The sequence below is a fragment of the Lolium perenne genome, chromosome 3 (assembly GCF_019359855.2).
Source record: "Lolium perenne isolate Kyuss_39 chromosome 3, Kyuss_2.0, whole genome shotgun sequence".
Lineage (NCBI taxonomy): Eukaryota > Viridiplantae > Streptophyta > Magnoliopsida > Poales > Poaceae > Lolium > Lolium perenne.
In genome coordinates, this window is record NC_067246.2 from 56935997 (window position 1) to 56962964 (window position 26968).

Here is a 26968-nt window from a genome sequence, read left to right on the forward strand (position 1 = left end):
TGGTCGAGTGTGCCAAATTTTATGTAGAATTTCAAGGAAAAGTAGAGCATGGATTTCTTCTTTTTAAAGAGATCTCAAGGGTAAGAGTAGGAATAAGTTTTCATAAATATTTACCTCATTTGTTTTGAAACTAAATTTTTCAGACGTCCATTCTAACTAGGGCCTCCTAAGGTCAAACAATGGCTCTGATACCAACTTGTCAACATCCGGATTTTTAAGTCTAGATGCCTATTATGCCATACATCGCAATCCCAGGAAGATTGTTTTTGCGAGACATAACAGTCGATATCACAGAACATCATTCATTACAAACCATAATAGTCTTACAATAAAGGATCTCATGATCCAAGTCTTACAACAACAGTTGATCTAAGGATCAATTACAAAACACACAGCGGAAGAAACGTAGTAGCGGTCCATCTGTTCCACAAGCAACGCTTGACGTCAGGAGGTGATCCTAGTTATCATAGACGTCATGATGTCCATCTTCCTGGTACTGGGGCTCCTCTTCATAGTCTGGCCATTTGAATAGCAAGGGACAAAGCCATGAGTACTGTTAAAGTACTCGCAAACTAATACTAATAGAAGTATTAATAACTCAATTAAGCGTTCTATGCTTCTAGGTTTATTTGCACAAAGCTAGTTTTATTTCATAAACACTTTAATAGTCAAAGACTCTTTATTGCCCTAAAATTTCTCAAGTGGGAACATTAGTGTCATTCCCAAAACTCTGTTGTGATTCAAGTCAACATTCACCCTTCAAGTCACCATTCATTTTAGAAAACAACTGACAACGGAACAGTATGGCCATCCAACTGTCCATGACCACGGACACGGCTATTCGAATAGTTTAACACTCTGCAGAGGTCGTACTCTTGTGCCACAACTTTGGATTACATCTGTCAGGGATAGCACTGAATCATCATACTCAGTATGCGGATCATCAACCATTAACCTTTCACTTACATACTCTAGTATAGTCACCTCCCCTATGAGCTTGGCCTCCTAGTGATGGCAATCTGCCATCCTAGGAACTGCACAGTGCTTGGGTAGGACATTCATCTTTTTTTTTACATCATTTCACCTTCAACGGAGGCAGCCTCAGCATAACCTCTATGACGCTTGTTCAGAGGGAACCCATACTAACATAAATAAATTTCCAGCTAAAGCCTTACCCATAATCAGGTATTGTGGGGGTACTCTAAAATTGGAATTGTTCCTCCTATTCTTCGTAGAAGACCTCCTCCTCCTCGTTGCCTTTGGTACTAGCGTCTATAAATGGATACGAGGTAACAATCACCAAACAATACTTAAGGAGACTTTTTAGCCATAATGGCTCACACAAGATGATCTATCATCATCACAATCATCACTCAACATTATACTAGGGTCTTCCTTATTTAGTTTTGGGGAAAGTAATTTCCTCTCACTGAAAAACAAATACTAAGATTTAATTTCCTCAAATCATAAAGTATGAGATCATGTTGACCAAAGTCACCACTTCATATATATTCATTTGGGAAAAATGATTTAAATGAGATACTACATCTCATGCAATTTATATACTACTTTCGAAATGATTTAATATTCTCAAGTAATAACATATGAGGTCATGAAGACTAATGTTATCACCTCACCTTGAAAGGTGATTTAAATGAGATGCTATATTCTCATAGATTTTAAATACTATTTTTGAAATAATTTAAATGAGGTAGAAATAGCCACATAGACATTATTTGGTTCTAGCCCATGATCATAGGAAGCAACCATGTCATATTTTTACATATTTAGAAAGACAATATGAAAGGTGATTTTTGAGAGTTGGAATCAACTCAAAATGAATTATGGTTTAATTTTAATAAATGTTTGAAATCTGAAAACCTATTGCCTTGTTATTTTTATTACAAGCGATCTGTGATGAATCAAGGGTTAAGACCAGTGGGGTTGACTAGATCTTTTCATCTACTTTCACACAAAATTGGAATCAACTCAATTGGATTTGTAGATTTGTTTTTATTCAAATTTGAACAAGGCACCAGTATTGGATTTTGGGTTAAAATGAAATAAACGAATTCAAACTCGTGGGCTAGACGGGAAAACTAAACGGGCCGGCCCAGCTACGCTCCAGCGCGCAGCAGGCCGCCTGACAGGGGGCTCCACCTGTCAGCGGGTGTTAAAACCCGAATCGGTACGCGCGAATGGGGGCCGTAGGATTAGAAACACGATCGACGGCCGAGGCTCGTCGTCGTTAGCGACGGGCGCAAACCCTGGCTGCGGCGAGGTGGGCTTACCGGTGCTCCGGCGCGGTTCGGCGAGGCGGCCAACTGAACTGGTAGACGATGGCGAGGCGAACGAGTGTCGGGGGAGAGGTTGAGGTGGTCGGAGTCGTCGTCTCCGTCCGGCTACTGCCGCGGCGAACTTCGGCCAAATTCCGGCGAGGGGGGGTGCAATGTGGATGGGCGAGGGCTCTGAAGAGATCAGTGAGGAGAGGGGAGTCGAGTGGTGTGAAGAAATCGAGCGGGGGAGGCCGGTTTATATAGGCTCGGTGAGGAGCAGCGGGGCACGGGCAGGTCGTCGGCGTCGATGGTGCTACAACGGCGGAGAGGCGTGGGCGAGGTGCTAGGACTGTTCAGCATCATCTGGCGGTCCTTGCGAGCGTCATGGCGTAGCAGGAGGTGGACGGGAGCGTGCGGGCGACATCGGTGTCTGTCACAGGTCCGACGGCAGTTGCCGATGATGGCGGTAGCTACAGGGCGCTCTGGTCCAAATGGTCATGTCTAGGAGCTTCCTGGTGTCCTGGTGAGCGTGTGGGAGAGAGGAGAGGGTGAGGGTAGGTCGGAGGCGACGGGGCGATGATGTGCACTGGCGTGCCCGTGGGCATGGCCGTGCACGCTCTAGCGCGTCATGGCGTCACGGGGCACATCGCGTTCTAGCGCTACAGTGCTCCTCTTCGACCAGAGCGAGTACCGTGGTGCTCAGGGGAGCTAGGCACGTCTCCTAGACATGGTGAGGTAGGCCAGAGGTAAGAGCAGAGGGAGTTGGCATGGTGGGGTGTCATGAGCTCATGGCATGGGCTTGTATTGGTCAATTTCATCAAGGAAAAATGGTGCAAAGGGCATGGTTTTCTCCAGGGGATGAAGAAGGACAATGATGATCACGAGGCATGGATGGTTTAGGCTAAAATCCATTGGGTTTGAGGTGTATGCTCAAAGTCAATTTGTGCCCACAAGGTGTTTGTGAAAATGGCCGAAGGAGATTTTAATTTGAATTTTGCCAAAATATTTTATGGGTGTGATTCAAATAAAGTTTGGCACCTCTTGATGGCCTTGGTTTGAAATTTGGAATTGGTTTGGTAAAAACCAAAATTGGGGGATCTATAATCTGTTTCAATGTTGCTACTTTGGTTGCTTAATATAAGAATTTGGAAATGAATTTGCAAGGTTCCTCAACACCAATGTGATCACCTTGATGTGTTCTTGCATGAGGAGCAAAGAAATGGAAAAGTTTAGTTTAGAAAAGATTAACTACAGGGGCTCAAAGTGGGCATCATGTTAAAAATGTCACATATGACCATTATCACATGTGCTAGGGTTTTTCATTTTCTTTTGTTTTGTTTTGATTTTATTTGACCAAAAGTCATTGTTTTGGTTTGCTTGAGTGTTAGGTTGAGTTGATCAAGGGTTTCAAACAATTTAAGTGAAGTAAACATGGCATAGGCTCATATTTGCAAATGTGGCCATTTGCTCACATATGCCTCTCTTTTTATTTTATTTTATTTTCTTTGTTTCTCTTTGATTTTGAAAAGGGGTAGGGTTTAGGGTTTAGTAAAATGTTCAACACTTCCAACAAACAATCATGGCAAAAATCCAATCATACAAGCTTGAACACTATGCACATAAGGTAAGGCAATTCAAGTTTGTGTTATCTCCAAATTTTGGAAAAAGGGAATTGGTCTTCTTCATTGTTTTGAAATTTTGGGGTGTTACATCGGCAGCAGAGCTGATGCCAATACCTTTGTCGTGGCCTTTCGACAATGGGGTCTCGACATGGTGGGGAAATTGCACAAGGCTTGGCCAGGAGGATACGTATACATGCTCGTGGTTGTCGATAAGTTCACCAAATGGATTGAGGCAGTGCCAGTAACTTCGGCAGATGCATCATCGGTGGTAAGCTTCATCAAGGGCATAGTTTTTCGATTTGGTGTCCCTCACAGCATTCTCACGGACAATGGAAACAATTTTACCTCCAAGGAATTCAAAGCGTATTGTGCGGAAGTAGGCATAAAATTACACTTTGCATCGATGGCGCACCCGCAAAACAATGGTCAAGTTGAAAAAGAAAACGGTATCATATGCAATGGTATCAAGACACGACTGCTAACACCATTGGAGAAAGCTCGACATACTTGGCCAGATGAGCTGCCTAGCGTGCTATGGAGCATACAGACAACACCTAATACAGCAACAGAGGAGACTCCGTTCTTTTTGGTCCATGGAGCCGAGGCGGTGCTCCCGGTAGAAATAGAACACAATTCTCCGAGAGTGGCAGAATATGATGAGGAAACTTCGAGAAAGGCACTAGAGGACAATGTTGATGCACTCGACGAAGCAAGAGATGAGGTGCTGTCAAGAGTCACCAAGTACCAGCAGGGCCTGAAAAACTACCATAGTCGATGTTTGCGACCGAGGTCTTTCCAAGTTGGCGACCTTGTTCTTCGGCTTACACAGGAAAGCCATGAAAAATTCGAGTCACCGTGGGTAGGACCATACATCATCACCGAGGTGATCGCAGGAGGAGCGTACAGATTGAAGGACAAGAAGACAGGGGTCGCAGAGCCAAATCCATGGAATGTGGCGCAACTTCGTCGTTTTTATGCGTAGAAGTCAAAATAGAGATACATGTAAACATACAATGTACTGAAAAGCTCGCGAGTTTTTCAGACGCACTCTTTTCCTTTCAGGGCACCGAGTGGGGCTGAAAGGTTTTTAATGAGTCGGGCTCGCGATGCTGCAATATAGTAAAAATATTGGTGATATACATCTTCTTCGTCAAGGCTCGAGGGCTTATTACCCGCAAAGTTAACAATATATGCTTGATACTTACAATATATAAGTCAATAATTATTCGCCTTGGGTCAAACACCTCGCGAGTAATAAACATACATATGTTCCCTGAAAACATACTCGGGGGCTAGATAAAAAGAAAAATACTTTAACTATATATAGTCCTCACAATATACAAGATTTATCGACAACAGGAAAAAGGAGACATGGCTCATATTGAGTCATCTATATTTATCCTTTCGTCTTCCGCAGGAGCACCCACGGAATCAGCATAATGGCATTCAGTGAAAAAATCTGCGTCCATCCGAAGAAGGTCCTCAATCATTTTTTCAGCTACCGGCGTCACCGCGTCATTGATCTTCTCGATGTTCCTTCTCCTTTTTCTTAGTCGGAGTGGCAAAGATCAACAACGTTGGATACATCCAACTTCGGATAGCATATTTGCAACATAATTAAGGAGAACCTGGCACCAGCCATTAATTGGGCCTTAACAAATCCATGGACTCGACGAACACTTTTGAACTTGTTCATCAAGTCAGGAAAAGTTTTAGGCTGAGCATTCTGAGGAAACATGGCATTGTAAACCATGAATAGCGTCTTCGTGCAGAAATCAAGATACTCCCGAACCTGAGCTGCGCGGTCTTGAAATCGCACTATTTGTCGGGTGCGGTCAGAGTTAGACCAAAATCAGCATTGTTCTGCAAAGCAATTCGAGTGAGAACCGCAGACCTTGCTTCGACACGTTGATCTTCGGCAGCAGCATCCAAAAAGGAACCTAACTAAGATAAAGGGAACAATTAGGTGACAAGGGTACGTATGGATGGTACAGGAGTAATAAAGCGTAGCATACCCGCCATATCCAGGCTTGCATCATTCATTAGATCAAGCATATAGTTTCATCAAGAAGTAGCTTGGGAAGTTTCGGCAACTGCAGTTTCTTTTAGTTCCAAAGCTTCGCGAGCTTGGCGCAGAGCGATTTCTTCGCGTTCGGAGGATCTGCGGGATTGATCCATGATAGTGATGGCTTGTTTCTTCATGGCCTGAAGTTGTTGTCGAAGTTCATCTATTTCTTGCTGAGCTGAGTCAGCACCCGAAGAATCATCTGGCAAAACATCGGCAGGAGTTTGTCGAGAGCGAGATGGGGCAGGACAAGCAGAGGATGGTCCACCGACCACGGAATAGTTATCAAATACAAACTGGAGGAAAGAAAACGTCGATATCAATCATTCAACAAAAGTCGATCACCTTTCATTAATAAGATGAAATATTTACATAATTTGGGGTTCCTTACAAAAGCTAGTTCCTAAGGTAGTCGCAAATCGGAAGGATAGCGACAGCTACAAAAGAGAAGAAATACAAAGAGGTGGGATGATCTACTTGACCTCCAGCTTGGCAGTGATGGTGGACGTTGAAGGTTTGTGCCCCAGAAAGCTGAGGATTTTCTTCGAGTGCAGCTTCGCAGCCTTCGCCAAAGTTTTCCACTTCTGCATGTTCATTCCCTTGGGATCGCCAACCTTTACCCAGTCGACAGTTTGGTGGCTGTTGGCAACCAGGGCAATGGTTCCTTCAACTCCAACCTTCATGTTCTCTTGTCGGTAAGCCAGCGCAAGATCTTTTTAGGGAAGGAAGCGCTTGGCAAGCTCGGAGAAAGTTTGCGGCTGCATCTGCTTGGGGAAGAAATGGAGGAAGAGGCGCGTGAACGCTGCCCGTGCATTGGAAATATTGGTGCGCGCCAAATCCCCATGCAGTTCAAGGATGGAGAGGGTGTCGAGAAGGCGATCCTCTTCAGCTGCATGCATGGTGAAATCTTCACCAATTTTTCCTGCTGGAGCAAAATTCGAGTTCATGAAAAAATACGGAAAACCAATTTCAGAAGCTGGATGGTAAGGGTGAAAACTTACTAACAAACCGCCGATTCTGGGTTTCCAAGCAAGTTGTGATAGCATTTTTGCGCGCTATCTGTTGAGAGACCTGGTCACTTAGAGCTTTTTCGGCCTTGTGAAGCCTTTGTCGAAGATCTTCAACAGTAGCGGCTTCTCGTTCAGCCTTCTCGCGAGCCTTCTCGCTTCGTTCGAGTTTAGCGGCGAGTTCTTCCGCATGTTTCTCGGCTCGACTGAGGTTATCTGAAGAGGACCCGAAGGGAAAAATTTAGTTCCAATATAAAACAATTTAATCGAGGGAAAAATGAAGCATACAGAGTAAAAATGGATGTTACCCCTCAAATCTTTAGCGGAGTCGCAAAACCCAATAAATTGGGTACCAATCTTGATGAGGTGCTTCATCAAAGGCTACATACAGTGACGAGTAAAAGTTTAGAATGAGGAAAAACTAAGCAGATGGTCAGGAAAGATTGTCAAAACAAAATTGTAATTCGAGACAGACAGGAAACTTACATCTTCCAAAATAGAAGTCGAAGGATCTTCCGCAACAATCGCATGGCCATCGCCAGCCTCGATCCTTGCTCTCTTTGGCGAAGGGGCTCGGGGCTGCTAGGAGGCGAGGTTTCTATCTCCTGTTGCGGGAGAGGCGAGGATTCCTCGCCAGCACGGCGATTTTCAGAGAGAACCAAGGTTTGGGAGGTACTCGTGAGAGCCGCACCAGGAACCTCGGTTTCTTCTTTTTCTTTTTCGTCGCCACTATCAATACAGAAACATGAGTACTAGTAAAAAACAAGAGTGGAGCAAGTAATGATGGTATAGAAGCTTACGAGCTAACGGAGCCTGCATCATCATAAGGGTTAAAGCCGCCCTCTTCTTCGGGTGACGATTCTTCGGGAGCGGGCTTGTTTGGCTTGGAGGCGCCGGAATCCTCGATGTCATCCCTTTTCCTCTTGCTCTTGGGAGAAACAGCGGAGGGGGGGAGAGCGTACTGATTCAGAAGCGACAGACTCCGTATCTTTTTTCAGAGGAAGCCGCGGATTTGTGAGATCCATCGATTTCACTCTCAGGACGAGGAGGTTCTTCCGACTAGTCAGTAATGACAACACGCTCTTCCACTTCTCCACCTTCAGGGAGGGGAGGAAGGGAAGCGAAAGTTTGGTGGTTCTGTCGAATAAAACATAAATTAATACCAACTCGAGAGATAGCAATCGAAAAGTAGCAGTCGAAAAATAGCAGTACAACTCGAGAGAGAAACTACTTACTTCGGGAAGCGCGTGGTTTCTGCTATATGGCACCACACGGCAGGAGGATGGAACACTTTATTTTTTGCTTAACGAGGTGAAGCGTCGGACCAGCTTCTCCAGATCCTTCACAGAGAGATCCTTGGATACGCGATCAGCGTCTTCCTCGCCAGCATACATCCAGAGGGGCTTTTTGCGAGCCTGCAGAGGCTGCACCCTGATCCTAAGGAAGTGAGCAGTAATTTGAACACCCAACAGTTCTTTACCGCGGGTGTTCTGAAGCTCATGGATGCGCTTCATCAGAGCATCGGTAGCCGATCTTTCTTCGGCAGTGGCTTCAGCGTCCCAAGATCGGCGCCTGAGGATTTTAGCGGTACCATCAAAGGGAGCATGTTGTATTCTTGGGAGTTGTTCTCCTCCTCCCAGATGTACAGCCATTTCCTACGCCACCCTTGGACGGAGTCGGGGAATTTGATGTCGAAGTAGTCGACGTCGGGACGGATGCAGATAACAACACCGCCCACATTGTAGGCGATGTTGCGGGAGCTGTTGCGGCGAAGATAAAAGATGTGTTTCCACAGGCCCCAATGAGGATGGGTCCCGAGAAAGCATTCACACAAAGTGACAAACATGGAGATGTGGAGGATGGAGTTAGGGGTCAGCTGATGTAGCTGAATCCCATAGATGAAGAGCAATCCACAAAGAAACTCGTGGATGGGGGTGGAAAGGCCGCGGATGAGGTGGTCGATGAATGTTAACCGGTATCCGATGCAAGGCGTTTGGAAGCTTTCGTCCCCATGAAAGATCAGCGCCTCTTCTTTCTTCATCAGCCCGAGCTTCTTGAGGGCGCTCACGTCTTGGTTTGAGATCTTGGATCTCTCCCATCCAGAGATCTCAACCTCCTCTGTTGACGTGGTGGTTCGTGGAGCGGTGTGCCTGAGGAGCTTGGTGCGCGGTGGCATTCAAACAAGGGTTGGGGGAAAGTGGAGATGAGAGGAAGCGCGATGAGCTTGAGGGACAGGAACGGAGATTTTGCAGAGAGAGGGGAAAGTTGAGCTACGCAGCGAAGGGGAAGATTGAGGAAGAAGGAGATTATTTATACCAAGAAATCGATCCGTCGCGCCGTTGGATAAAAAGGAAATGAATCCGGCGCCCTACACGTGTTATCGGGGGCATAATCGTATTTTTACTATGAAGTTACTGGACAGGTGCTACAGCACGCGTGCCAGGAATTACGGAGGACGTGTGTCCCCCCACTTGCGCAAACATGGCAACGACGCAGAGTTTTGGACCCACATGTCAGCGAAGTGGCAGGACTCGCGGCTTTCCAATGTGAAGGTCGTGGCCATCGTCAGCATTGACGTCGCCACAAGGAAATGGCGCCTGGTTTTTGTCGAGATATTGACAAGAAAATGTCGACAATAAAAGTACAAGAAATCCGTTGATCAAATACAAGTATTTGTTCAAATGCTCGGGGGCTACTTTCTATTCAAAGTTTGATATGGAGTTGATCCAAAGAAGACAAAAAGATGAGCCTACAACCAAGTATAAATACTCGACTGTAGCCACGTGGGCTACTCCCATCGGAGCGCTGGTCACGCACCCGATAAAAATGGAAAAATGAAAAAGTTGACAATATAGCGACAAGATGGTAAACAGGTGAGCCTACAACCAAGTACAAGCACTTGGCTGTAGCCTCGGGGGCTACTCCCATCGGGAACGCTGGTCGCGTACCCGATGAAAACTTAAGGAGTCAAGTTGAGTATATTTTGAGTTCCGATATAATTCTTCATATACTCCCATCAGGAGGTCAAGATAATAAGTCATCATATGACTCGAATAAATATGCCATTCCAGCAGCCGAAAAAGGCACTCGACAATATATTCTCAGAGCGCGTCCGCCGCGAATAAATCTCTGAATGTCGTAATACTTTACGAAGGTAAGACCCCAGGATCCGTCCTGTGTGGTGTGGTATCGCACATGAATGCGCTCTGCTACTTTTTTCCGTATCAAAAGATGCGAAGAAAAATCCTAACAGACGCGTTAGGTACTCGATAAAATATGACTGGAGTTCGGCATCTGGTAAGACCTTAAGCGGCACATGTCGAATTACTCCAGTATACCAGGATCGAGTCCAGGGACTTGACCTTGAAGTATGTTTTTTCGGGATCGCCACGAGAGCAGTTAACTGGTACCTGATCCGTCAGATGAACTAGTCCCATTTACCGTTATCCCTGTGCAATATATGATTATTTTATGAAAATTATTTAGTGACTCAGAAAAATCATGTGTTAATTGTAATGATGGAGATTTTACTCGATTCTCGGATTAAAGAAAAATCTTGGGGCCTACTGACATAGGCATCCCCAATGGGCCTGCCGAAGATGGTACCCGGGGTTTACTGAAGGCCCATGATCCGAAGAATACGAAACCCTGAAGCCCAAGCAGGATGTCGATATGGAAGATAGAGTTGTATTAGGAATAAAGACTTGTGACCAATACGGGACGAACTCAAAGAGTCTCTCGTTGTTTGTAACTTGTACATCACGAAACCCTCGGCTCCACCTCCTATATAAGGGGGAGTTGAGGGAGAAAGAAAGGATCGATTCATTTTCAACACAACCCTAGCTTTTCCGGCTGAAACCCTCGAGATCTACTTGCCCTATACTTTCCACGAAACCCTAGTCTACAACTTGTAGGCATTGAAAAGTTAATACCTTGTCACAGCGATCCAGGGTTCATGGGTTCACTTGACTATTCTCTCTTTTAAGTTGTAGTGGACAAATAGTAATTCATCAATGAGTTATGAGGATGCAAAACAATAATATGAGTAAGATACGCATTCATATGGGCATCACGTCATAACTTAGAGATGATGTAACACATCTCTCTTATACTCCAGAACAAAGGAAAAACTCCATGCAATCTTGTATTAAAAATTAACAGAGTATATCCATAAGTACTTTGACATGATGTTTGAATACCAAATATGCTACCTTGAACAAACAAGATCATCATTGCTTTCACATGATGAACATAGCACATGCATTCAATTTATCCCTAGTGAGGTAGCAAAATAAAGGCAAAGCCATAATAGATCATGAATTTGTTGTCACTATTTAATCACCAAAACCATGCTACTCTATCTAATACACACATCACCCCACACACGCTCTTGCATAGATGTTGGATCAGAACAAATACTTAAGAACATGGTATATAATATGTATCTATCAATACATCTTACACATAATACAATCAGATCTCATAGCATAATATCATAGAGTAAGGATCCACCACATAAGCATTACAAATATGGCTATAATCATGTGAGACTGCTCATATCTTACTAAGAAATATGAAGAACATGAGAGAAATAGATCAAGCTACTGCCACAAACCCGTAATCCAGAGGTGGACTACTCTCCATTGACCATGGTGATGAGGATTAAGACGTTGGAGAGGTGGAGATTCCTCCGGCGGTGATCCTGGCGGAGTTTTCCCTTCCAATCTTCTTTGGAGCAGCCTCCGTTTTCATGTATCCGTCTTTCTGCGGTGCTCTCTTCTCGAAAACTCTTCGGGGCCATATATACATTGATTCTTAGGTCAAAAATACGGTGGTGGGCGTAAAGATCACGCGATTTGGACAATCGATGGCCGAAAGAGCACAGGTGGCATGCCCTACATGGTTGGGCGTGCCACCTGGTGTCATTTGGGCCTCAGGCACATACATGTGTGCTTCTAGGTCCCAGGGTGTTTCTCCCGATGAAAAAATGATGCTCTAAAATCCCAGGTCAATTTGACTCCGTATAGATCTCTAAATGTGAAAAATACACAAAACATAGAATTCATGTTCTGCAGAGTTATAAATCAAATAAAGGGGATCATTGGTAAATTCCCATAAATCAATGTTAAATATGGTATTATCATCATATATGTTGGAAATATGTGGGAATTCAATATGATAAAGGACAAAGTTCTTGTGTTTATTTAAATGCATCAAGTGGGCATCTATTCGGTCGAAGATGGTGCGGCGCGGCTTCGTCATCATTGACTACTCCGATGACGAGACTGGCCTCTCTGACGAGGACACCGCCAACAAGGACCCCTTCGTGTGAAGCTCCGCTGCTGTCACCATCGCCCCAAGTCCTGGTGAAGTAGTATAAACCCTGGGCTATGTTAGTGTGTTGATTTAGGAACTTTGTATTTAGTTCCTCATTTGCAAAATCATTATAAAATCCAGCAGATTCGATGAACTTGTTTAAAAATCTAGCGACAAAATTATTGTAATCTTTTTTAGGGTTCTTATTTTCCAATATCTGTTATGTCGCTTCTGTTTATGTTGCAAACATTGCCGATGCAGTTAACCTCATCCGCGCTTTGCGGTCGGCCGGATGGGTATCTACTAGAGATGCTCTTATAAGGCTTCACTAAAAATAACCATATTTGAAATATATCATAAAATTTTGAATAAAACATCCTCAAAGCTCGATAACATGCGAGTTTTGATAAATATGTTTTCGTAAATGTTTGAAACCAATAATATCTAGCCTCTGTCTTTGATATGTTAGGAAATGGTCGCATGTATAGAAAGAGGAGTTTGGTTGCTCACAAGCATGTTTCCTGTATCTACTGAGCCAAAACCGTGCATTTGGTTGCCCTGCTCACATGGATTCTCTGCATCACCTGAGTTTTAAAGCAGCTCAAAACTTGGCCTAGGAGGCACAGTCGATTCGGCCACTTACGCACGGCCTGACTCTAGCAGGAACATTGTCCTCTGCACAAGTTGGGAAGTGCGTGAGGCAAGACGTTCCCCTTAATTCCCCACTCCACTTCCCTCACCGCTGAAACCCCCACTCACTCACCCCATTAGGTGTTTTCCTCCATGACCGGCACTCATCCACCTCCATCTCCGCCTTAGAAGCACCTCGCAATCCACCAGCAGTAGGAGAAAGAACTTTTGGTCGCAAACCAACTTCAGAAGTCGGATACCAACAACGAGCATGATTAGGCGAAGGCGCTCAAATCGTCTTCTCCAATGTGCTCGAGAGCATGCACAACGACGACACTGACAGCAGCGGCCGCAACAGCATCCACATTTGTGGTCCAGACCTCTATTGGATATGTGGGAGAAGGCTCCTGCATTCGTGGGGCGAACCCTGGCTGGGGCGTGGGGGTTTCCGCCTGCCACTGGTGCAACGAGTCGGTGCAAGTCTCCTATCACAACAGCCACATGGTGCTGGGGAAGAACTGGCGGCAGACCGTCTACAAGTAAAATCTCTATTACAAGAACACGATGGAGTTCAAGATTCAAGCATTCTCCTCATGAAGATAGTTCAACAGCTCCACAGCCAGGCAGTACACCTACCCTGACCATGACTAGGCAGCGGCCGACCATGTTTGTACGTCTTTGTCTATACAAATGTAGTACTAGTTCAGCATGGTGAACTTCAAAACTTATGAACTAATATGGAGTCCTTTGATCAGGGATTCAACCTCTTATGTTTCAGGGGCATCGAATAACCCTGTTGATGGTAGCTTTTGATTAGGGGTGTTCGCATGAACCCCCACTAGTGGAAAATCGCTCATCAATACTGGTTCGTAAGGGGCTTTTGTACAGGTTAAGCAACCGGTACAAAAGATCCGGTACAAAAGCCCCCCTTTCATACCGGTTGCTTACGAACCGGTATTAAATGGCCTCCACGTGGGCACGCAGGAGAGCTCAGGGCCATAGAGGTTTGGTACCGGTTTGTAATACGAACCGGTCCCAAAGGTTGTTTGCCGCGGCAGAGAAAATGCAGAAATCTCTGCCGCGGCAGAGAATTCAGGGTTTAGGGTTTTAGGAGGGATTTAGGGGTATTGGACCGTTTCATATCGCATCGATGCGCCTGCTACGCGTTTGGGTTTAGGTAGTAAATGAAGATAAAGGTGATGCATAGCAACTTGGTGCATATAATATAACACATCTAATTGCATAAGATCGCAAACTAAGTAGTATGCATGAAGATCGATCTTCATGCATATATAGTGGTACTCTCCGAGGCATACTATGTATTACATGTAGCATAGTGGTACTCTCCGAGTCAAACTATATGTTACATGTACATCTTCATTCATAGTGGAACTCTGCGAATGGCGGTATGACGTCCCGAAGGAAAAATCCCGCCAATTCATCGCCAATTGCTTTGAAGCGTTCCTCGATTGAGATCATGTCCCGCTTTCTTGCCAACTGTAAAAGAATGAGATACAAATGAATAGATGAGCTGTGTGTGTGTATATATATCAAATCACAAACAAACAATTATTACTGAAACTAAGCACAACTTATGGTAACAAAATAAATTTGTGAATATTTTTTTGATTATTACTGAAACTAAGCACAACTTTTGGTAACGAAATGAATAGATGAGCTATGTGTGTGTACCTCTTTATTTCTTTGATTATTCGTTCTCTCGCTGACAATTTTGTGGATGAACTCGCAAACGTAGTATCCACATAGATTAGTCCCCTCTGGTTGTTGCGGGCATTTCTGTACAAGAATATAATTCGATGAAACAATAATCAAGTATGATAAAAAGTCTATGGACCTAGGTAGTACAACTTACTTTGGCCGCACGCCATGTCAGCTTCGGTTTCCATTCATGGGACTGATCTTCCTTGATGAACCTTTCCCATACACTGTCCGACAAAAGAAAATGCATAAAAGAGTTATCAATTAGTTGATATGAGGAAATTACCGAAAAGACCGATAAGAATTAAAATTACTTTTTGAGCATAAAAAAACACGTCTTGTATAGTATGGGCTCTTTGGTTTGTGAGTCAAAGGCTTCAACCTCTCCTTCATACATTTTAATGACGATAAGAATAAAGTGGAACCTGCGCACGTTTAAATATCCAGTGTCATATATATAGCCATCACTTAAAATTTGAACTTCTCGTGAGCAAAATAGAATGTGTTATAATAAAGTAACACTCACTTGAAGTTGTAAGGCCAAAGTATTATCCTTTTGTCACGTTGTCGCTTCAAAAACCTTAGCAAAGCCGCCGGTGTATCCCTGTTATAGATGGGATCCTCTATGGTTTTTTCATGCATTATATCCGGGTCAATGAACCCAATGTGCTTGATTTCATCCCTTTTGCATTCGAGCATCTTCGATCTGCATAATATAGCGCACAAAAGATTATAATTTGTAGACAATATAATGAATGAGCTGAGCTAAAGACTTCTCAAATTACATAAATTAATCACTTACAGACAATAGCAACTGATGATTGATTTGTCGAGGGTCCAAAGATTGTATAACTGAAAGAGTTCGGCGAAGTCAACGTTCACAGAGTATTCTTGGTAGTAGTGCTCTTCCTTAACTCGCACCATGATAGACTCGATCCCTTTCTTTGTGGCATCAGTATACCACGAATGCAAATTACGCATACTTGTTGGTAGCTTCCTGAGATTCTCGACCAAATCTTTCCCTTGAACAAATTTATATTGTACTTCAGCTAAGGGTTAATCGGTGTATTGTCGAGAACTTTGAACGGCCTTCTCGTCAAACACCATGAGATGGGGGGCCGATTGAACGGGTTGTTGTCCGAGCTGGTAGACTTGGTGTATCCCATTTATCTCCTTGACACCCGATTGATTGCGTTGTTTCGCCTCCACCATCGCGTCATACGATCTTTCAATAGAATGCCTATAGTCAGATGGCGACGATGGTACAGGGTCATACAGATTCTCAATGGTACGCACAACTTTCACTGGATCTAGTGTCTTCTCAAAAGGTATCTCTGGCTCTTTCTTAGCAAAAAAAGGCTTTCAGCTGGGACTGACATATTTCCTCATTTTCCTCGACACTCATTTCCCAAGGTAACTTCTCCATAGGCGGCAGTGGTTTCTCCATTCTAGATCTCTTCCTAGGCGGAGTACCGTTCCGCTTAAAGGATGATGTCTTACGCGGAGGATCTCGAGATGGTGGACTAACGCTGGGGTCTCTCTCAGTTAGGTGTGGACTTTGCTGCTCCTGTCGACTGCTACCAGGAGGAGTCGATGGCCTTTGCTGCTCATGCGGACCGCTACCAAGAGGAGTCGGTGGCCTTTCCTGCTCATGTGGACTGCTACGAGGAGTCAGTGGCCTTTGCGAAAGGACGATGTATTTCTTCGGCCATATGCTGAAACCGTGCTTGACATCGGCAATTGTCCTCTCATCGTCACCTCTAGGAAAATCAAGCTCCACTGTTTCAAAACCCGGAACAACTTCATCCACCCCGACACGAACACAACAAGGTGGAATGGGCATATGATGGTGCGTTGCTCCATCTTCATTCGGGTAAACATAGCCGACCGCCACCTTAACAGACGCGGTCCTAAATAACATATATAGCTCGCAATCTGTCTTCTCCGTGACATAATCCACTTCGTATCTCCTTCGGTCTTCTGGAAGCTTCGTGGAAAAATAAGACCCTGGGCGTTGATTTCGTCCAATTCCGAGAATATTTCCTTACTAGGATTTCTGAAACCAAAAACAGCAGAAAACAACAACTGGCTCTTCGGCGTCTCGTCAATAGGTTAGTGCCGGAAAATGCATAAATATGACATAAAGTATGTATAAAACATGTGAGTATCATCAATAAAGTAGCATGGAACATAAGAAATTATAGATACGTTTGAGACGTATCAAGCATCCCCAAGCTTAGTTCCTACTCGTCCTCGAGTAGGTAAACGATAACAAAGATAATTTCTGAAGTGACATGCTATCATAATCTTGATCAATACTATTGTAAGCATATGTAATGAATGGAGCGATTCGAAGCAATGGTAAAGACAATGAGTAAACAACTGAATCATATAGCAAAGACTTTTCATGAATAGTACTTTCAAGACAAGCATCAATAAGTCTTGCATAAGAGTTAACTCATAAAGCAATAGATTCAAAGTAAAGGCATTGAAGCAACACAAAGGAAGATATAAGTTTCAGCAGTTGCTTTCAACTTGTAACATGTATATCTCATGGATAGTTGTCAACATAAAGCAATATAACAAGTGCAATAGGTAAACATGTAAGAATCAACGCACACAGTTGACACAAGTGTTTGCTTCTAAGATAGAAAGAAGTAGGTAAACTGACTCAACATAAAAGTAAAAGAATGGCCCTTCGCAGAGGGAAGCATGGATTGCTATATTTGTGCTAGAACTTTTATTTTGAAAACATAGAAACAATTTTGTCAACGGTAGTAATAAAGCCTATGTGTTATGTATAAGATATCCTATAAGTTGCAAGCCTCATGCATTGATTACCAATAGTGCCCGCACCTTGTCCTAATTAGCTTGGATTTACATGGATTATCATTGCATAACATATGTTTTAACCAAGTGTCACAAAGGGGTACCTCTATGCCGCCTGTACAAAGGTCTAAGGAGAAAGCTCGCATTGCATTTCTCGCTTTTGATTATTCTCAACTTAGACATTGATGTCTACGCCCCCTCCTTTTCCTGTAGACATTGTTGGGCCTCCAAGAGCAGAGGTTTGTAGAACAGCAGCAAGTTTCCCTTAAGTGGATCACCCAAGGTTTATCGAACTCAGGGAGGAAGAGGTTAAAGATATCCCTCTCGAGCAACCCTGCAACCACAAAGCAAGAAGTCTCTTGTGTCCCCAACACACCTAATAGGTGCACTAGTTCGGCGAAGAGATAGTGAAATACAGGTGGTATGAATAAGTACGAGCAGTAGCAACGGCACCAGAAAAGTGCTTTGCTGTCTAGGACTGGCGTGTGATGAATGGTGGTAATATTGCAAGCAGTAGAGATGCAGTAAAACAGTAAACAAGCAGCGATAGCAGTATTGGAAACAAGGCCTAGGGATCATACTTTCACTAGTGGACACTCTGAACATTGATCACATAACAGAATAAATAGATAGATGCTAAACTCTACACTCTCTTGTTGGATGATGAACACCACTAACTGTGTAGGATTACACGAACCCTCAATGCCGGAGTTAACAAGCTGCACAATATTCGATGTTCATATTTAAATAACCTTAGAGTGCATGACAGATCAACATAACCAAACCAAGTACTAACATAGCATGCACACTGTCACCATCACACTACGAAAGGAGGCATAGATCACATCAATACCATCATAGCAATAGTTAACTTCATAATCTACAAGAGATCACAATAATAGCCTACGCCAACTACTACACGATGCACACACTGTCACCATTACACCGCGCAGGAGGAATAAACTACTTTAATAACATCACTAGAGTAGCACACAGATAAATTGTGATACAAAACACATTGCAATCATAAAGAGATATAAATAAGCACTTCACTATGCCATTCATAACAGTGAATAAGTATTCTGTGAAATATAGCCTAAGAGACCCACACGGTGCACACACTGTCACCTTTACACACGTGGGACAAGGAGTCTCCGGAGATCACATAAGTAAAATCCACTTGACAAGCATAATGACATCTAGATTACAAGCATCATCATATGAATCTCAATCATGTAAGGCAGCTCATGAGATTATTGTATTGAAGTACATAGGAGAGAGATTAACCACATAGCTACCGGTACAGCCCTTAGCCTCGATGGAGAACTACTCCCTCCTCATGGGAGACAGCAGCGTTGATGGAGATGGAGGTGGTGTCGATGGAGGAGCCTTCCGGGGGCACTTCCCCGTCCCGGCGGAGTGCCGGAACAGAGACTCCTGTCCCCCAGATCTTGGCTTCGCGATGGCGGCGGCTCTGGAAGGTTTCTCGTACCGTGGATTTTCCGTATCGAAGTTTTAGGTCAGGGACCTTTAAATAGGCGAAGAGGCGGAGTCGGAAGGTCGACGAGGCGGCGACACAGTAAGGCGGCGCGGCCCACCCCCTGGCCGCGCCAGCCTGGTGTGTGGGGCCCCCAGGGCTCCCCTCTGGCGGCTCTCGGGTGTTCTGGAAGCTTCGTGGGATTTTAAGATCCTGGGCGTTGATTTCGTCCAATTCCGAGAATATTTCCTTACTAGGATTTCTGAAACCAAAAACAGCAGAAAACAGGAACTGGCACTTCGGCATCTCGTCAATAGGTTAGTTCCAGAAAATGCATAAAAACGATATAAAGTGTGAACAAAACATGTAGGTATTGTCCTAAAACAAGCATGGAACATAAGAAATTATCGATACGTCGGAGACGTATCAGCATCCCCAAGCTTAGTTCCTACTCGTCCCGAGTAGGTGAACGATAACAAAGATAATTTCTGAAGTGACATGCTACCAACATAATCTTAATCATACTATTGCAAGGTATATGAGATGAATGCAGCGATTCAAAGCAATGGTAAAGACAATGATTAAACAACTGAATCATATAGCAAAGACTTTTCATGAATAGTACTTTCAAGACAAGCATCAATAAGTCTTGCATAAGAGTTAACTCATCAAGCAATAAATTCAAAGTAAAAGCATTGAAGCAACACAAAGGAAGATTAAGTTTCAGCGGTTGCTTTCAACTTGTAACATGTATATCTCATGGATAGTTGTCAATGCAAAGTAATATAATAAGTTGAATATGCAAGTATGTAGGAATCAATGCACAGTTCACACAAGTGTTTGCTTCTTGAGGTGGAGAGAAATAGGTGAACTGACTCAACATAAAAGTAAAAGAAAGGTCCTTCAAAGAGGAAAGCATTGATTGCTATATTTGTGCTAGAGCTTTGATTTTGAAAACAAGAAACAATTTTGTCAACGGTAGTAATAAAGCATATGTATTATGTAAATTATATCCTACAAGTTGCAAGCGTCATGCATAGTATACCAATAGTGCCCGCACCTCGTCCTAATTAGCTTGGATTTACATGGATTATCATAGCATAGCACATGTTTCAACCAAGTGTCACAAAGGGGTACCTCTATGCCGCCTGTACAAAGGTCTAAGGAGAAAGCTCGCATTGGATTTCTCGCTTTTGATTATTCTCAACTTAGACATCCATACCGGGACAACATAGACAACAGATAATGGACTCCTCTTTAATGCATAAGCATTCAACAACAGATAATATTCTCATAAGAGATTGAGGTTTGTTGTCCAAACTGAAACTTCCACCATGGATCATGGCTTTAGTTAGAGGCCCAATGTTCTTCTCTAACAATATGCATACTCAATCCATTTGATCATGATAAATCACTCTTACTTCAGACAAGACGAACATGCATAGCAACTCACATGATATTCAACAAAGAAATAGTTGATGGCGTCCCCAGGAACATGGTTATCGCTCAACAAGCAACTTATAAGAGATAAAGTGCATAAGTACATATTCAATACCACAATAGTTTTTAGGCTATTTGTCCCATGAGATATATATTGCAAAGATAAAGAATAGAAATTTTAAAGGTAGCACTCAAGAAATTTACTTTGGAATGGCGGAGAAATACCATGTAGTAGGTAGGTATGGTGGACACAAATGGCATAGTTTTTGGCTCAAGGATTTGGATGCACGAGAAGAATTCCTCTCAATACAAGGCTAGGCTAGCAAGGTTGTTTGAAGCAAATTCAAGTATAAAACGGTGCAGCAAGACTCACATATGAACATATTGTAAGCATTATAAGACTTTACACTGTCTTCCTTGTTGTTCAAACCCTCACCAGAAAATATCTAGACTTAGAGAGATCAATCATGCAAACCAAATTTTAACAAGCTCTACAGTATTTCTTCACTAATAGGTGCAAAGTATATGATGCAAGAGCTTAAACATGAGCACAAAAATTGCCAAGTATCACATTATTCAAGATATTATACCAATTACCACATATAGCATTTTCTGTTTCCAACCATATAACAATTTAACGAAGCAGTTCAACCTTCGCCATGAAAATTAAAAGCTAAGAACACATGTGTTCATATGAACCAGCGGAGCGTGTCTCTCTCCCACACAAGAATTTATTTAAACAAAAGCAAAAACAAAAACACACAGACGCTCCAAGTAAAGTACATAAGATGTGACCGAATAAAAATATAGTTTCAAGAGAAGGAACCTGATAATTTGTCGATGAAGAAGGGGATGCCTTGGGAATCCCCAAGCTTAGATGCTTGAGTCTTCTTGAAATATGCAGGGATGAACCACCGGGGCATCCCCAAGCTTAGACTTTTCACCCTTCTTGATCGTAGTATATCATCCTCCTCTCTTGACCCTTGAAAACTTCCTCCACACCAAACTCGAAACAAACTCATTAGAGGGTTAGTGCATAATCAAAAATTTCACATGTTCAGAGGTGACACAATCATTCTTAACACTTCTGGACATTGCACAAAGCTACTGGAGGTTAATGGAACAAAGAAATCCATCCAACACAGCAAAAGAGGCAATGTGAAATAAAAGGCAGAATCTGTCAAAACAGAACAGTCCGTAAAGACGAATTTTTTAGAGGCACCAGACTTGCTCAGATGAAAATGCTCAAAACTAATGAAAGTTGTGTACATATCTGAGGATCACTCACGTAAATTGGCATAATTTTCTGAGTTACCTACAGAGAATTTTACCCAGATTCATGACAGCAAGAAAATCTGTTTCTGCGCAGTAATCCAAATCTAGTATCATCCTTTGATTAGAGACTTTACTTGGCACAGCAATGCAATAAAACTAAGATAAGGATAGGTTGCTACAGTAGTAACAACTTCCAAGACTCAAATATAAAACAAAGTACTGTGGTAAAATAAACACATGGGTTATCTCCCAAGAAGTTCTTTCTTTATAGCCATTAAGATGGGCTAAGCAGTTTTAATGATGCACTCGCAAGAAATAAGAGTTGTAGCAAAAGAGAGCATCAAGAAGCAAATTCAAAAAATATTTAAGCCTAACATGCTTCCTATAAAAAAGGAATCTTGTAAATAAACAAGTTATGTAGGCATAATGCAACAAGCATAGAAAGATAAAACAAGTGCAGCTTCAAGAATTTCAGCATATAGAGAGGTGTTTTAGTAACATGAAAATTCCTACAGCCGTATTTTCCTCTCTCATAATAACTTTCAGTAGTGTCATGAGCAAACTCAACAATATAACTATCACATATAGCATTCTTATCATGAGTCTCATGCATAAAATAATTACTACTCCCAACATAAGCATAGTCATTCTTATTAATTGTAGTGGGAACAAATTCAACAAAGTAGCTATCATCAAATATAGGAGGCATATTGTAATCATAATCAAATTTATCCTCCATAGTAGGTGGCACTAAAATACTACTATCGTTATAATCATCATAAATAGGAGGCAAAGTATCATTAAAGTAAATTTTCTCCGCAATGCTTGGGGGACTAAAAAGATCATGCTCATCAAAACCAGCTTCCCCAAGCTTAGAATTTTCCATAGCATTAGCAACAACGGTGTTAAAAGTATTCATACTAATATGTTCCATGGGTTTTTTAATTTTCGGATCAAACCATCCATGTCTTAAATCAGGAAATAGAATAAGAAGCTCATTGTTGTCCATTATGCCTTACTAGTGTAAACAAGAAACAAAAAGATGCAATTGCAGGATCTAAAGGAAATAGCTTCGAGCACACACACAATGGCGCCAGAAAAGTACTTAGTTAACTGGAACCGAAGTATGAGTGCCTTTTACCTTTCCTCCCCGGCAACGGCGCCAGAAAATAGCTTGATGTCTACGCCCCCTCCTTTTCCTGTAGACAGTGTTGGGCCTCCAAGAGCAGAGGTTTGTAGAACAGCAGCAAGTTTCCCTTAAGTGGATCACCCAAGGTTTATCGAACTCAGGGAGGAAGAGGTCAAAGATATCCCTCTCAACCAACCCTGCAACCACAAAGCAAGAAGTCTCTTGTATCCCCAACACACCTAATAGGTGCACTAGTTCGGCGAAGAGATAGTGAAATACAGGTGGTATGAATAAGTACGAGCAGATGCAACGGCACCAGAAAAGTGCTTTGCTGTCCAGGACTGGCGTGTGATGAATGGTGGTAATATTGCAAGCAGTAGAGATGCAGTAAAACAGTAAACAAGCAGCGATAGCAGTATTGGAAACAAGGCCTAGGGATCATACTTTCACTAGTGGACACTCTCAACATTGATCACATAACAGAATAAATAGATAGATGCTAAACTCTACACTCTCTTGTTGGATGATGAACACCACTAACTGTGTAGGATTACACGAACCCTCAATGCCGGAGTTAACAAGCTCCACAATATTTGATGTTCATATTTAAATAACCTTAGAGTGCATGACAGATCAACATAACCAAACCAAGTACTAACATAGCATGCACACTGTCACCATCACACTACGAAAGGAGTCATAGATCACATCAATTGTCAACACCCGGATTTTTAAGTCCAGATGCCCTATTATATCATACATCGCAATCCCAGGAAGATTTTTTTTGCGAGACATAATAGTAAGTAGTTCAGAGTCATCATTTATTACAACACATACTTGTCTTACAACCACGGATCACATGATCCAATATTACACGAATATATTGTTCAACAACACACATAAGTAGCGGAAGCGTAGTAGTAGTGGACTATCTGTTCCACAGGCAACGCTTGACGTTGGGAGACGAGCCTAGTTATCGTAGACCTCTTGTTGTCCATCCTCCGGATACGGTTGCTCCTCCTCAAAGTCTGGCATTTGAATAGCCAGGGCAAAGCCATGAGTACTTTAAAGTACTCGCAAACTAATACTACAATAATAGAGTAAGTGTTGTATTCAGGGGTACTAAGCTCTAGGTTTATTTGCGGAAAGCTAAGTTTAGTTCATCAAAACTTCAATAAAGACTTATCATTTGCTAGACTAACTCCAATGGGAACATTAGTGTCATTCCCACAAATCATTGGTGATTCAAACTCAAGTCACCTTTCAATTCACCATTCCTTTTTACGATCCAAAATTTTTGATAACGGAATAGTATGGCCTTTCCAATCGTCCGTAACCGTGGACACGGCTATTCGAATAGTTTTAACACTCTGCAGAGGTTGTACTCTTGTGTCACAACTTTTGATTACATCCGTCGAGGATAACCTCGAATCATCGTAACTCAGTACGCGGATCATCAACCATAACCTTTCACTTATATATACTAGTATAGGCACCTCTCCCCATGAGCTTGGCCTCCCGGTGAAAACCAACTGTTAACCCGGGAACTGCACAGGGCTTGGGTCGTACATTCACCTCATACTCACATCATTTCTCATATACGGAGGCAGCCTCGGCGTAACCCCTATGATGTTTGTTTAGAGGGAACCCATACTAAAATACACAAGCTTCTAGTTAAGCCCTACCCATAATCAGGTATTGTGGGGGTACTTGTATAATTGGAAGGGTATCGCATTCAAACCCAATCATCAGTTTTATCAAAAATCACCATCTTCTCTTGGTCAAATTCACCATCAACTTTTAATCAACCCAAGTCATTTCACTTCACCAAGTTCCCATGTAGAGTAGTCAATTTTAATTGATTAGCACTAGCAACTATATGAGGGGTGCTATCTAGCTTTGAGGGGTGCTAAGTAATGTTCTACTCTAGACCAAAAGAGACATAAATCAACAAGACTTTGAAATAAATAAGCAAAAGTAGAATTTAAGTAAAAACATAGGATAGGTAAAAACATGAGGGTAAAAAGTGAGGGTGCCTTTGCTCTTGAAGAGCCTAAGCACTTATGTTTAGCAAGGGTTAGCTTGCCTTGTTGGTATTGGTCAAAGTGATCTTCCTCTTCTTGGTAGTGGTTCTCCTCCTCTTCTGGGTATTCTTCCGTACTAGCGTCTATATACGAATACGAGGTATAAACACCAAACCAATCTTGTATACTAAACTAAACACACCAAAGAGTCCATTCAAGTAGTATTAACATCACACTTAATTCAATCAAGGTGGATTACTTTGTTCATGCTTAGTTAAGAGAAAAAGTAATTTCCTCTCATTTATCAATATTCATTTGAATTGCTATTTTATCTTTTGGAGAGAAACTAATTTCTCCTTATGGTATTCTTTCAAGATTTAATTCTCACTCATAATAATAAGGTATGAAATATAGGTTGACCCTGGTCAACACTTCATATCTATTATGAGAGAAAACATTTTAAATAAGGTGTCACACCTTATGCCATTTTAAACTTAGCATTTAAATGATTTAAAATCTTGAAGTAAATACAATCAGAGGCTTCCTAACCCTAGGTCATTACCTCTTCTTATATCACTCAAGATCAAGATTTAAATGAGAGAGGAGCTTTCATACTAATTATAGAATTTAGAATTTTAAGTTTAAAATGGACTAGAAATGGCTCCATAGCCACTATTTTGATCTAGTCCATGATCATGCAAACAACCTGGTTATATTATTGCATAATCAATTAGAGTACATCATTGGTGAACTATGAGAGTTGGAATCAACTCAAAACCAATTATGGTTGAATTTTAAATAATGTTTGAATCTGCAGAAATACATGTTTTGTTATTTTTGGCAGATTAATTCTACTTCGAATTTGGGGATGGGACCAGTGGCATTGGTTAGATAATTTTATGGGCTTTCCAATGGTATAAAGTTTGCTAAATTTGGTTTGGCAGATTTCAAACTATTCAAATTTGAAGTTGGCATCTGCAAGCATTTGAGGAATTTAAATTTAAACAGAATTTGGATTTAACTGGGCCGCGCGGGAAAAGCCTACGGGCCCAGGATTCAAACGAACCGTTACGGCCCAGCAACGCAGCAGTGCGCGTGGGCCGCCTGACAAGGTGGCTCCACCTGTCAGCGGGTTTTAAACCCCGAAGCGGTACGCGAGCTGTGAGGCGTCCGATTAGAGAGGAGATCGACGGCCCACAGGCGTCGTCTTCCCCGACGAGAGGCGGGTCACTGGCGGCGAGGGTAGGGGGTCGGAGAGCCTACCGGCATTCCCGCGGGTGTTGGCGAGGTGCGCGGCGATGTTGACGAGGATGAGGAAGCTCCTGGTACTGGTGGCGAGGCGTGGGGAGGCGCCAATCGACGACGATGATCTGCGAGCTCCGGCGGCCTTCAGCTTCGAATTGCGGCGACTCCAGCGGTAATGGGATGAACTAAGGGTGGGAGGAGAAGCAGTGAAGGGAGGTGAGTCGAGTGGTGTGAGGCAATCGTGCTGGGAGCTCCTCTATTTATAGAGGGGGAGGTGACCGGCGGGTGCTGAGAAGGAGCGTCGACGGCGTGGCCTCTCCGTCGATCGAAAGGGCAAGGCGAGGACGGCTATGTGTAGGCGTCGTCCTGGCGATGCTCAACGTGTAGCTGGCGAGGCCAAAGCGTGACGGGATCGTTCGGGAGCGTGTGATGAGTGCGGCAGTACCCGTGGTACTTTACCGGCGAGGACGATGGCGACGAGGCAGGGGCAGGCCTGGGCTTGTGTTTAGCTCGTAGAGGGCAGGGAGGCGATGCTCGATGCAGGCGTAGAGATGCAGAGGGAGGACGGCGTCGATCGAGTGCTGGGCGTCCTGGCGCGTCCTTGCGCGGCCAGAGCGCGGTCACCGCGCGTGCTGGCATGTTCTGGCGAGTTTTGGGCGAGCGCGTTCCGGCCAATGCCGTGGCTTGGCGAGGCTGGGCCGTGTACCATTGGTGTCCTTGTGCTGCAGGGATATTCCAGGACAAGGAGAAGGGTTGAGATGGTGGCCAGGGATGGAGATGCCAAAGGTGGCCGAAAGTGCAATGGCATGGTGGTTTCTCCATGCTTTACCACTTTTCCTAGCCATAGCATGTACCAAGCTTGATGCAGGGGAGCCAGGGGTAGCTAATGATCACCAGAGAAAGTGGGTTTAGGC